The sequence below is a fragment of the Alligator sinensis genome, unplaced genomic scaffold (assembly GCF_000455745.1).
Source record: "Alligator sinensis unplaced genomic scaffold, ASM45574v1 scaffold455_1, whole genome shotgun sequence".
Classification (NCBI taxonomy): domain Eukaryota; kingdom Metazoa; phylum Chordata; order Crocodylia; family Alligatoridae; genus Alligator; species Alligator sinensis.
In genome coordinates this window covers 1,986,457-1,996,623 of record NW_005842142.1, presented here as the reverse complement: position 1 = coordinate 1,996,623, position 10,167 = coordinate 1,986,457, and the positions used below count along the sequence as shown (strand labels likewise).

Genomic DNA, 10,167 nt, shown 5'->3' with positions numbered 1-10,167 from the left:
GAGGCAAAGAACTCGTTGAGGAGTTCAGCCTTGTCCCCCCTGTCCGTCACCAATTGCTTCTGCCCATTTAGCAGGGGTCCTATTCCTCCCTGGGCCTTCCTTTTACTCCCAGTCAGCAGGGAGTTTATCAGAACACAAAGCTTATCAGCCCATGAAGAAAACAAAGCCTCTCATTATTTCAGGCTCTTCATAAACAGCATTTTTAAGGAAGAACAGAGGGACATTACCAGCTGGCCTGTTGATTAGCTCCAAAAAGCCTTAAGCAGACACTATTCTGTCTGCCGGTCCCAGTGAAATTGGACACACACACACACACACACACACACACACCCCTCTCAGCATTAGCTAACATGGGGGTGGTGTGACCATGACCAGATAACAGCTGGGGTCTGTGCTGTGGCGGGCAGGGAGGAGAGGCAGAATCCCTGCTTTAGCAGAGTGTAGATGCACTGTAGACCCTGCAGTCTCAACCTCCTTCTCAGCTAGCCAGAGCTCCAGCTAGGGCAGAAAGGGCCATGGCCAGTTCTGCTCTCTGGAGCAGACAGCCCAGCCCAAGGCTGAAAAGCATGCTGGGATGCTAAGGGGACTCTGATTTAACTTTTACCAGGAAGGGGTTTGGGACAGAAGTTCCATAAACCAGTTTGACCCAAATCTGTTAAGTCTGAAACTACATTCAACCGGGTTTATCTTAAACCAGTCTCAGCCATTTTTACACTGGTCTATGTTCACTGAACTTATGCTCCGTTACAGGTATAAACCAGTTTCTGATCACCACTTAAACCAGTTTATGTGTATATTTTGTCCCTAGCCCAACAGTTGCTTTTTTCTGGGGTTGGATTGTGAGTTTTGCTAAGGGTGTTGAAATGGTACCAGAATTCCCACATCCCTGCAAGGGTTTATGATTCAGATATACCTCTTAATCATTATGCCTCCCTGCTTCTGGGGTAATTTGCTTGTGGCATTTATCAAAAACAGATTAGAACACTTATTACCTTACCTCAGTTCTGTCCAGGAGTAGGACAAGGAAAGTAGAGCTAAGGCTCTGTCCATTCCCTGTCCCCACCCAATTCAGAAAGAATAAATAGGCATGCAGCATCTGCTAACTCTGAGGCATTGTCCAGATAGCGCACCCAGCCTGACTTTGTACTTTGCCTTACTTACATGTGCAAACCATATTCAGAGTACAGAATATGCTGCACCAACTTCCAGGATCATGCATTAGGGCATGAAGTTGTGCAATGCTCTCAGGACCAGGCTGTCACTGTTGCAAGGAGCTGGGGCAGAGCTGTGATCCGCTGCCTGAGTGCCCCTGCCCAGAGTGTGCAGGCTGCAGGTTGCGGCTCTGCCCTGGACCCAGACCAAACTGCCCCCATTGCAAGATCCCAGTGGCTCCACAGCAGCCCCCTGCCCTGCCCTGCTGCATGCCCTGCCAGTGCAGTTTGGGCCAGTCTCCATGGCAATCCCAGCCTTGTGCTATTATAGCATAGGTGCGGCTGGGCTCTCCATGGAGACCAGCTCCAGCCATGTGGGCAGGGACTGCTGGGAAATGGAGTTTGGCTGCTGGCTGGATCTGCCATTTTGCCCACCCCTGTCCTAGGCCCTTTCAAGCCTTCTCACCACAAAGCTGCATCAAGTAGACAGCAGGGAGTTTCTCTGGCTCAGGGAAATCCACTCTGTGATTTACATGCTGTATCTATGCCAGATAAGAGTGGCTTTGAGGAAGAATGTTAAACTGGGAGAGGGGATATTGCTGAAGCATGCTGTGCTTCAGTGAGCCTGATGATGTATCAGCTTCTAGCACAAGTTAGCGCAACATGCAGCAACCTTAAAATTGATAAGCCAGGGGTCGGCAACATATCTGGGCAGAATGCCAGAAACACCCACAACCTCAACTTGTAAGATACTGGCGTGAATGGCAGGGGAGCCGCAAAAGGCCCGATCCTTGTTGTGGAAGCACAGCCCCAACCCCTTCCCCACTATTCACCCCAAGATGCACATGCACGTGCTGCCAGTGATGAGCTGGGCTGGGGCTCCACAGATCCCAGGGCAGTGGCTTACAGCCTCCCGGCTGCCTGCCACAGCTGGGCTGGGCTCTGGGCAGGCCCCTGCCACCCACCACAGAGCGTGGGCTGCTTGCAGCAGATGGCAGGGAGGCTGCAAGCAGCTTTATCAAGGTCTGCAGAGCCCCAACCTGGCTCACTGCCAGTCAGGTGCATGCATGGTTCAACAGTCCCTATGAAGCATGTGCCTTGTAGAATAAATTTGGACTTATAGCAGTCCAGAGACAGTGGTACTAAACTCACTGCTGAATTTGAGCTCCTGTAGGACAGAGTGTTCTGCTGCCTATTAGTCTACAGGGCGGTTAATGTTCCAAGACGTCTCCCACAGGTTAGCGGGTGCTAACCAGAAAAGAAAAAACAACTAGAATTTTCATCTAAAAAAGGTTGCATACACTAATACTGTCCACCAAGCAATAAAAACATTTATTGCATTTCCCAAATAAAACAATTTTCAGTATCTCCATAAATGCTTTTCTATTTTATTCATAGCAGTCACTACAGATGCCTTCATGATTAGTGATAATATTTTTATTAGCAGGCTAAAAATAGGAAACAAGATTCACTATCAGTGTTTCTGTGTTGCCAAATGTAGACATGCGTAGGTCAGAAAAATGACTAAAAAATATTTTTAAAAAGTTTTACAGTCAAACCGGCTTTACAAACAACTCTTATATTAGTAAGCTGCATATAGAATGCATCTGCAGATTTGAATTTTGCAGGTTTGACACATCTATAGTGTGAGCCACAGAAAAGAAGCAGGAAAGAGGAAGGGGGGAGGAAAGAGCCAGCAAAAAATATTAATTAATTTTAAAAATGGCAAGGTCAAAAATAGGGCAGTCTAAGGGAGAGGAAAGAAAGCTTAATAAGAGGGCAGAATTTTGTCTGTGGGGTTGCAGACTGAAAAGGAGAGAGAGCCCCAAAGAATGTAGTGCAGGGACTTCAAAATGTATCATTATTATGAAAGCATTCAAAAGCTCATGTAATTCTATCTCAGCTATGCAGTTGGCCCAATAAAAGATATCATTCAAATAACTCCCTTCCCCTCTTATTATTATGAAACATCTGTGTACCAGTAAGTTCAAGAGTATACCACTAGGGCACCTACAGGGTTTCAGAGGGGTCTTTCTCGACCAGAATTCCTCACAGGCATGCTTTTATGCTTGCTGCACAGGCATTGAGAAGAGTTAAAGTTACTCTCCATAAACTGCTGGCATGCTGGCCTACATAAAGGAACCATCACTGTCTCTCTTATTTTTGGTATCTAGCAACCATGGGGCAGATGCTAAACTAGTGTAAGAGATATCATAACTCTGTTGACATAAATGGACGACAAGTATTCAGAGCAACTGAGAAACCTCTCTCAACTTCCTGGTAACAAGCAAAACTACACTTCCGCATCAGAAAATGCTTCTGAACCTCAAATTCCACATGCACCCAAGGGCTGGCCACAATCTGACACACAGTTTTATGTTTCAATGGCAGTCATGCAGTAAATGTGGAATACTGGTGCATGCATCTGCCAGATAGATCTATTAGGATTTTCACCCTGAAATCTTTGCTGATATTGTGAATTCTAAGAGTGATTAAAACATGTTCTGTATAAGTGCAATCAAATAAATTTATGAAGCTCACAGGGAGAATGAAACTGAGAAGTTTGCATCTGCAAGAATTGAGGAAGTAAATTTCATGATTTGCATGTTTTATCTGCACAAATAATAGCAGCTTAGCTTCTATAAATGAGATACATCACCTTGATAAGTTTTACAAACTGGGTATAAATTAGCGGTTACTAGTAAAATAAAATTCAACCTTACTTCTTCCAGAGGAGTAGGAGGTAATAACTAATATGAAATCAGAAATGGCTACATTGCAACGTGCCTTGAAAACCCAGGTAGGGTGCCACACTAAACAGGTCCAGTACTGTAATGCACAATGCTTCTTGAGCTTTGGCAAAGCTAACCTACTTTTCTTTAAAGAATACTTAACAGGAAGAAGTGGTCTACCAGCCATGTCATATGACCTAAAATGTTTCTGCATAAACCAGGAAACAATACCAAACAGGAAACACTAACTTCTTAAGCAAAATTACTAACTAGTGCTTCTGCTAGTCTCAGCTGAGTTGATGGAAGTTAATTTAGAAGGCTATAAACAAAGAGGAAGGATAAATGACAAGTGGGGTGAAGGGATCTGACAGAGTACTCCAAGGAAGTCTGAAGACCAGTTGTATTTAAGCCTATCTAGTCATCTGGAAAAATAGTTACAAAAGCAGCATGTTAATTAAATGCAGAATATTAACTCTTAACAAGAGTAATCTGAAATATACTCAGTGGAATGGAGGCATAATATTTGGAAAGCAGAAATGCCAAAACTATACATAGGAGCAAGAACTGATGGCAGATTGAGTAGGAGTTCATGGTAAAATGTAGTGGCAGAAATGGCAAGACAAATTTCTGGGTTGTAGTGCTGGGAGGTAAGTCTCTCTGTGGGAGGTACTGAGCCAAATATCTAATATAATAAAAGCCTTAGTCTGTCTGTCCATAATGCTTTACTTGCACTCTGATTGGCTGTCTCGGCCGCCAATCACAATGCTGACTGAAACAACCAGTCAGAGTGCTCCAAGAGCGTTCTGGACAGGAGGTGGCAGCGGCACAGGGTGCTGGCCAAGGGGCAGAGGGGCAAGCTCCCCCACCTCCCCTGCTCCTGGGAGGTGGCGGTGGACGGTGGCGCTCCATCCTTCCCACCATCATTCCTGACAGGCAATTGGCTAGTAACAAAATAATATCCTAAAAACAGGGTTAAGGAAAGATCAAAGGAATATACCTGATCCTCCAGTACACATAACTCTTCTTGGGTTACGTGTGTTTGTCTTATGAGTAAATGTAAGAAAAGGCCAGAGCATGAATGGCGCATACCCCAGCAGCTGCAGGAGGGCATGGCTGTGCCAGTGGCTGTGGGAGCATGGTGGTGGTGGTGGGAGCACAGCGGTGGCGAGCTCCTGCAGATGCTGCTGGCATTGTCGGCAGCGGGGGCGAGGTGGCAAGCACCAACCACGGGTTGGCGATCACCCGCAAACACCCGCAGCCAGGGGCGATCAGGGACCATCCGCAGATGCTACTGGTGTCTTTTTCCAGTGGGTGCACCACCACGCGCACCCCCTATGCATTGCCCCTGGGTCAGAGGAATAGGTCCATAAGAAGTAAATGTGGGCCCTTCGGATAATAGCTAATGGGATTTTAATAATCTACAGGCATTCAAAGTGCATAAAATAAAGAGAGAAGAGAAATGGTATGGGTAATCCAAAGGTGTATTATGAAAGAAGTAATTGGATGGATTTTAGCAAAGGAAAGTGCAGGCTATTCACTTATTTTCATAGCATTGGACTAGATCACAATATCAGATCTTCCCATGGGGCATCAGTCCAGTTTTGCCACTGGCAGTGCCACCAGGCCTCCCTTCCTTGGCAGGGTGACGTTTTAGGTCGTGCCCAGGACCAGTAGCCTCCAAGCCATTCCCCGAGCTCCTACCCTTACCTCCAGGATGTTGTGAGCCTCAGCTTGAGAAGATTAATCAGGAACATCTGTTTTCCTTGTATAATAACACGATCAAAATGACAGTCAATGAAACTGACAGGTGGAAAATTTATAGCTGATCAAAGGAAACATTTTCATATGTGTATCTAGATAGGGGAGCTTGTTGCCATGGGATGTTATAGAGGCCAAGAATTTAGCAAGAACCTTAGAGGAACTGTATTTTCATATGGATAACAAAAGATATAATTGTCAACTAACTAACTAATTTTGAGGGAGTTACAAAACTTCATGGTCCAAGGATTAATACACTCATTATCAGGGATGAGCAGATCTTCATGATGGGCAGATTATCATATATTTGCCTATTGCAGGGTTTCTTGTGCCTTCACTGAAGCATGTGGTGCTGGCCCATGTTGGAGGCAGGATGCTAGACACTGGGTCTGATCCAGGGGGCGTGTCTACACGTGAATGCTATGGCAATGTAGCATCAGTGGGCACAAACCGTGACGCCAATGCTACATCACCGTAGCGACAAGCTACCTCGCTACAGTGCATCACTGCTAAAAACAACTGTGCACTGCTGGGACAGTGCAGTAATGGTTGTTACTGTGCTGTCAATTAGTACTTCCTAAAGCAAGTACTAAATGATGGAGCAGTAACAGCTGCGCTATAAGGGGCATGTGTAGATGCATCCAGTGGGGCTGTTCAGAGGATCCTAACAGTGGTTTAGTAGATACATGTCTAGAAAGCCCTGTGGGTCAAAATCTGATTTATCTTACAGGTCTAAGTGCACAAGGTTTATTGTCAGTTTTCTATGGAATCAAGATCTCAAGAACAAAAGCTCCATGATGATGTGAATCTTATTCATGAGAGTAGCTGTATCACAGTTACATCCCACTTAGGAAGCTAATGTTTTAGATTGAAGATGCCAGTATTTCAGTAGAAAATATTTTAACTCTAAAATATAAACCTCTTCAAGCAGGATGTAATCAGGTCACTGCTTTCCTTTCTTAGGAAGAATTCATTAAAGTTAAGGCCTTGCTGAATGCTGCCCTTATTGTACAACTTCTACTGTACTAACCTTTAAGATCATGGGTTCTTAACCTGGACGTTCAAACTAGGTCTAGGGAGAGGGGAATCACAACCGTCCTCCTTATTCTTTATGCTTAACCTTTTTCTGTAGTAATTGAGTCAGAGTCTCCAAAAGACTCCAGCCACTGCACTAGATCAACAAAAATACTGACTTCCAAAATTTCTTTTTCACTAATATTCAATTTTTTAATTTGATTTACATTCCGCCCTTCCCAAAAAAGGCTCAGGATGGCTTACAAAAAAAATAAAATTTTAAAATAAGAAAGTATAAAAAGACAAACTCCTCCCCAAATGCCCCCAAATTCAGAAGTAATTCCCCTCACCCTATCCACTGCCACTCTCCTGCCTCTGACCTAGAAGCTGAATGTACTCTCCAAGAAAAAAGCTAGCATGCACAATTAATGCTGAAAAGTTTATTATTTATATCTCTAGGCATAGGCTCATTTGGTGCCCTGAGACATTTTGTTAGCCACAACTGAAAGTCATCTTGTATGTTTATCTGAGTATGGGTGGAGCTGGGTGCAGCGCTTCATATCCCTGTTCATAACAAAATGGAGGCTATGTGGTAACACATGAACAACAGCTTCAGGAGGACTGAAGTACAATAGTAATATGTGCTCTATACAGGACAGTTTAGGATTAAAACAGTTTAGGAATAAAACACATCCAGTTACTCAACTTTAAATCACAATGACGTGTTAAAGATTGTTTCACATTATTGTTTTACCTTGCAGATTTGTAGCACTAAAGCTTCCCTGAGTGGCCATCCTACATAAAAAACTTGACAATGGTTCATCCCTTTGGCACTGATAAGGTCAATATGTGTTTGTAGTTTATTGTTCCAGAACATATTTGCAGCACAATTCTCTACATGAATTATAGGGGCAACTCTTACTAAAGTTGTCTTATAAACTTGTGTCACACCAATACTTAGCATGACCACAGCAAGCCAGAAGGTATGACTAACAATCAAGCCCACATCTGGTTTACTACTATCTACTCCTGAACTGTGCATATGGAAATAAGTGCAAACTCTTGTTGATAAGGGTATCAGAAACATTCATAATTCTACTTCTGGTGCACAGAAACCTTTTATTTCAGTATTTAAAGGTCCTTTTTCTTTTTAATGTGTAGAAAATGTGCACTCAAGTCATATATATTGAAGTAATGCATACATGGAGCAAGTAGTTCATGTGGGAAGAGAATGAATGCATGGGAGTTAAATTTAAGAGAATTTTTTTTATCAGTCCAAAGGGACAAAATTGAATATACCTGGAAGTCACCCTGATACATTTTAATAACAATGCTGCTTTCACTTTGTTGTTTTGCTGTGTGCTATTAGTTATTTAAGCAGAGTGGGTCTTCTTATACATGACAAAACTAGTTGAGGACAAATTTTCAAAAAATATTTGCACGTACCTTGGAATTAGATTTTCCTGTACTCAGGACAAAGATGCCTTTCCTGTGGGTTTCTTCAGCACCTGGCACAATCCTGACTGTCTCTCCTGGGTTCTGCTGACACATTAATATTAAATAAGTTTAGCCTCTGCCATTCTCCTGCATTCCCTCCTTACCCCCCAAATACACAAGAACCTTTTTACCTCCTAACCTTTCAGCTTAACTAAATATTGTCTTTGCTACTGTGGCTATAGGCCATTCTCTCTGAAACTGAAGACAAGTTAACAGGGGAGTGTCAGGGAGGAGTCTCAGATCATCCTGTACTTGGAGTTAAAGGGATACAGTGAGTTGTATAATTGGACTGCTTGTTTGTATCGCTGCAAGGGTCCTGTGGTCACTATTGTCCTTGATCAGTCCTGGAGTTTAAGGTCTTTTAGGTTTGTCTTCACTGAAGACAAGACCTGTGATTGCATGTGCAAGCATATCACTGCTAGCTTGAATCTATAATTGGCTTGGGTAACAACGGCAGTGGAGACAGAGCAGCACAGGCTATAAAAGTCCAGCAGGGCCCTGACTGATTATTTGTTCAGCTACTAGTCCAATGCCAAGCAAATAAGAGTAATACTCAGGAGGACTGAACTGTGGATCCTGTGCTTGGAGGTAAAGGATCATGTAAGACTACTGAGTGGTCTCATAACCTCGGTCAAGAAAGACTGATGGGAATCAGTGACCCCCTGAACAGTTCTCTACAGTTGCATATCAGAGAAGTGACCTGAAAATGGAGTCAGAAAAAACGTGGTGATCATAAGACAGGAAATGGCCAGCAAGGTGGCTTGACTAGTGATAGCACTGTAGGGAGTAGTGTTGGGAGAGGAATACAATAGAATAGTGAACAGAGATACAATGACCCCTCTTTGGGGTCCCAGATGTGGGCAGAGAAGCCTAGATAGAGGCAACAGTGTCCGTCTGCTTACCAACTTTAGGTGGCAAAGCAGCCCTATATAGAAGGCCAGAAGGACAAGTATGCTGCTGAGGTATTATTTGAGCCTGAGGAAAACCTGGATCTATTTTTGTTGTTCAGGGCTCTGCTTTGGAACCTCATGTTGATTCCTGAAAGGGAAGGGTTTCTATGTAGCTGGAGAGTTGTGTCACATGAAAGCACCTACATTAGTTAGTGAAAGGATAAAATAAAAGCACCAGGCACCTGAAGGGCAGACCTACAGGAGAGGATATGCATGTAGATCCCCTTTCATTTAGGTCTTTCTGTCTGGGACCAGTTTTAATCAGGCCTTAGTCTCAGAGTACCACAAATTTTGTGTAGCTAACCATCTGAGCCCTGTTATTATTACAAAATTATCTGTCTTACACAAAAGATACACCCTCAAGAGGTGAGCAAGTAGAGACACTGTGATATTTTCATAGTATTTTACACCAATTCTGCACAGGCATAAATGACAAGAAAAGGTGCAAGACCCCAGAGAATCAGGCTCTGATTGGTTCACTGTTTTTATCTGATGGAATATCAAATGGCAAAGGATTAGTAGAAGTCAGTGATTAATTTGTGATATTTAATGTTTTCCCCATTGTTTTTAGATGCTTTGCCATTTGATGACTTATAAAAGTTGCTGTTTTGCTACTTATTTTCCCTCCATGTTCCTATCCATTAGTGACTCCTCCCTCCACTGCTTAGTGTTGTCTGATGCTGAAATCATATTAGTGTATTGAACCAAACCTGTGTTGCCAGAGAGAAACAACTGAAAACAGTTTAAAAGGCATCCAATTCTGGCAATTTAGAAAAAAGCCATTTGATGACTTATAAAAGTTGCTGTTTTGCTACTTATTTTCCCTCCATGTTCCTATCCATTAGTGACTCCTCCCTCCACTGCTTAGTGTTGTCTGATGCTGAAATCATATTAGTGTATTGAACCAAACCTGTGTTGCCAGAGAGAAACAACTGAAAACAGTTTAAAAGGCATCCAATTCTGGCAATTTAGAAAAAAGCACTGTTCATAGATTCATAGATGTTAGGGTCGGAAGGGACCTCAATAGATCATCGAGTCCGACCCCCTGCATAAGCAGGAAAGAGT

At 43.2% G+C, this 10,167-nt stretch overlaps 1 protein-coding gene across 4 annotated transcripts in view; it reads right to left on the bottom strand.

Moving 5' to 3' along the window:
- APBB1IP (amyloid beta precursor protein binding family B member 1 interacting protein) overlaps positions 1 to 8,193 on the bottom strand; it is an 86,914-nt gene extending 78,721 nt beyond the window's left edge. For all 4 annotated transcript variants that reach the window (XM_006025361.3, XM_014520709.2, XM_014520710.2 and 1 more), the window contains exon 1: positions 8,102 to 8,193. The gene's annotated coding sequence lies outside the window, so the exon portion shown is untranslated. The remainder of the gene's footprint in view (positions 1 to 8,101) is intronic.
- Positions 8,194 to 10,167: the final 1,974 nt, after the last annotated feature.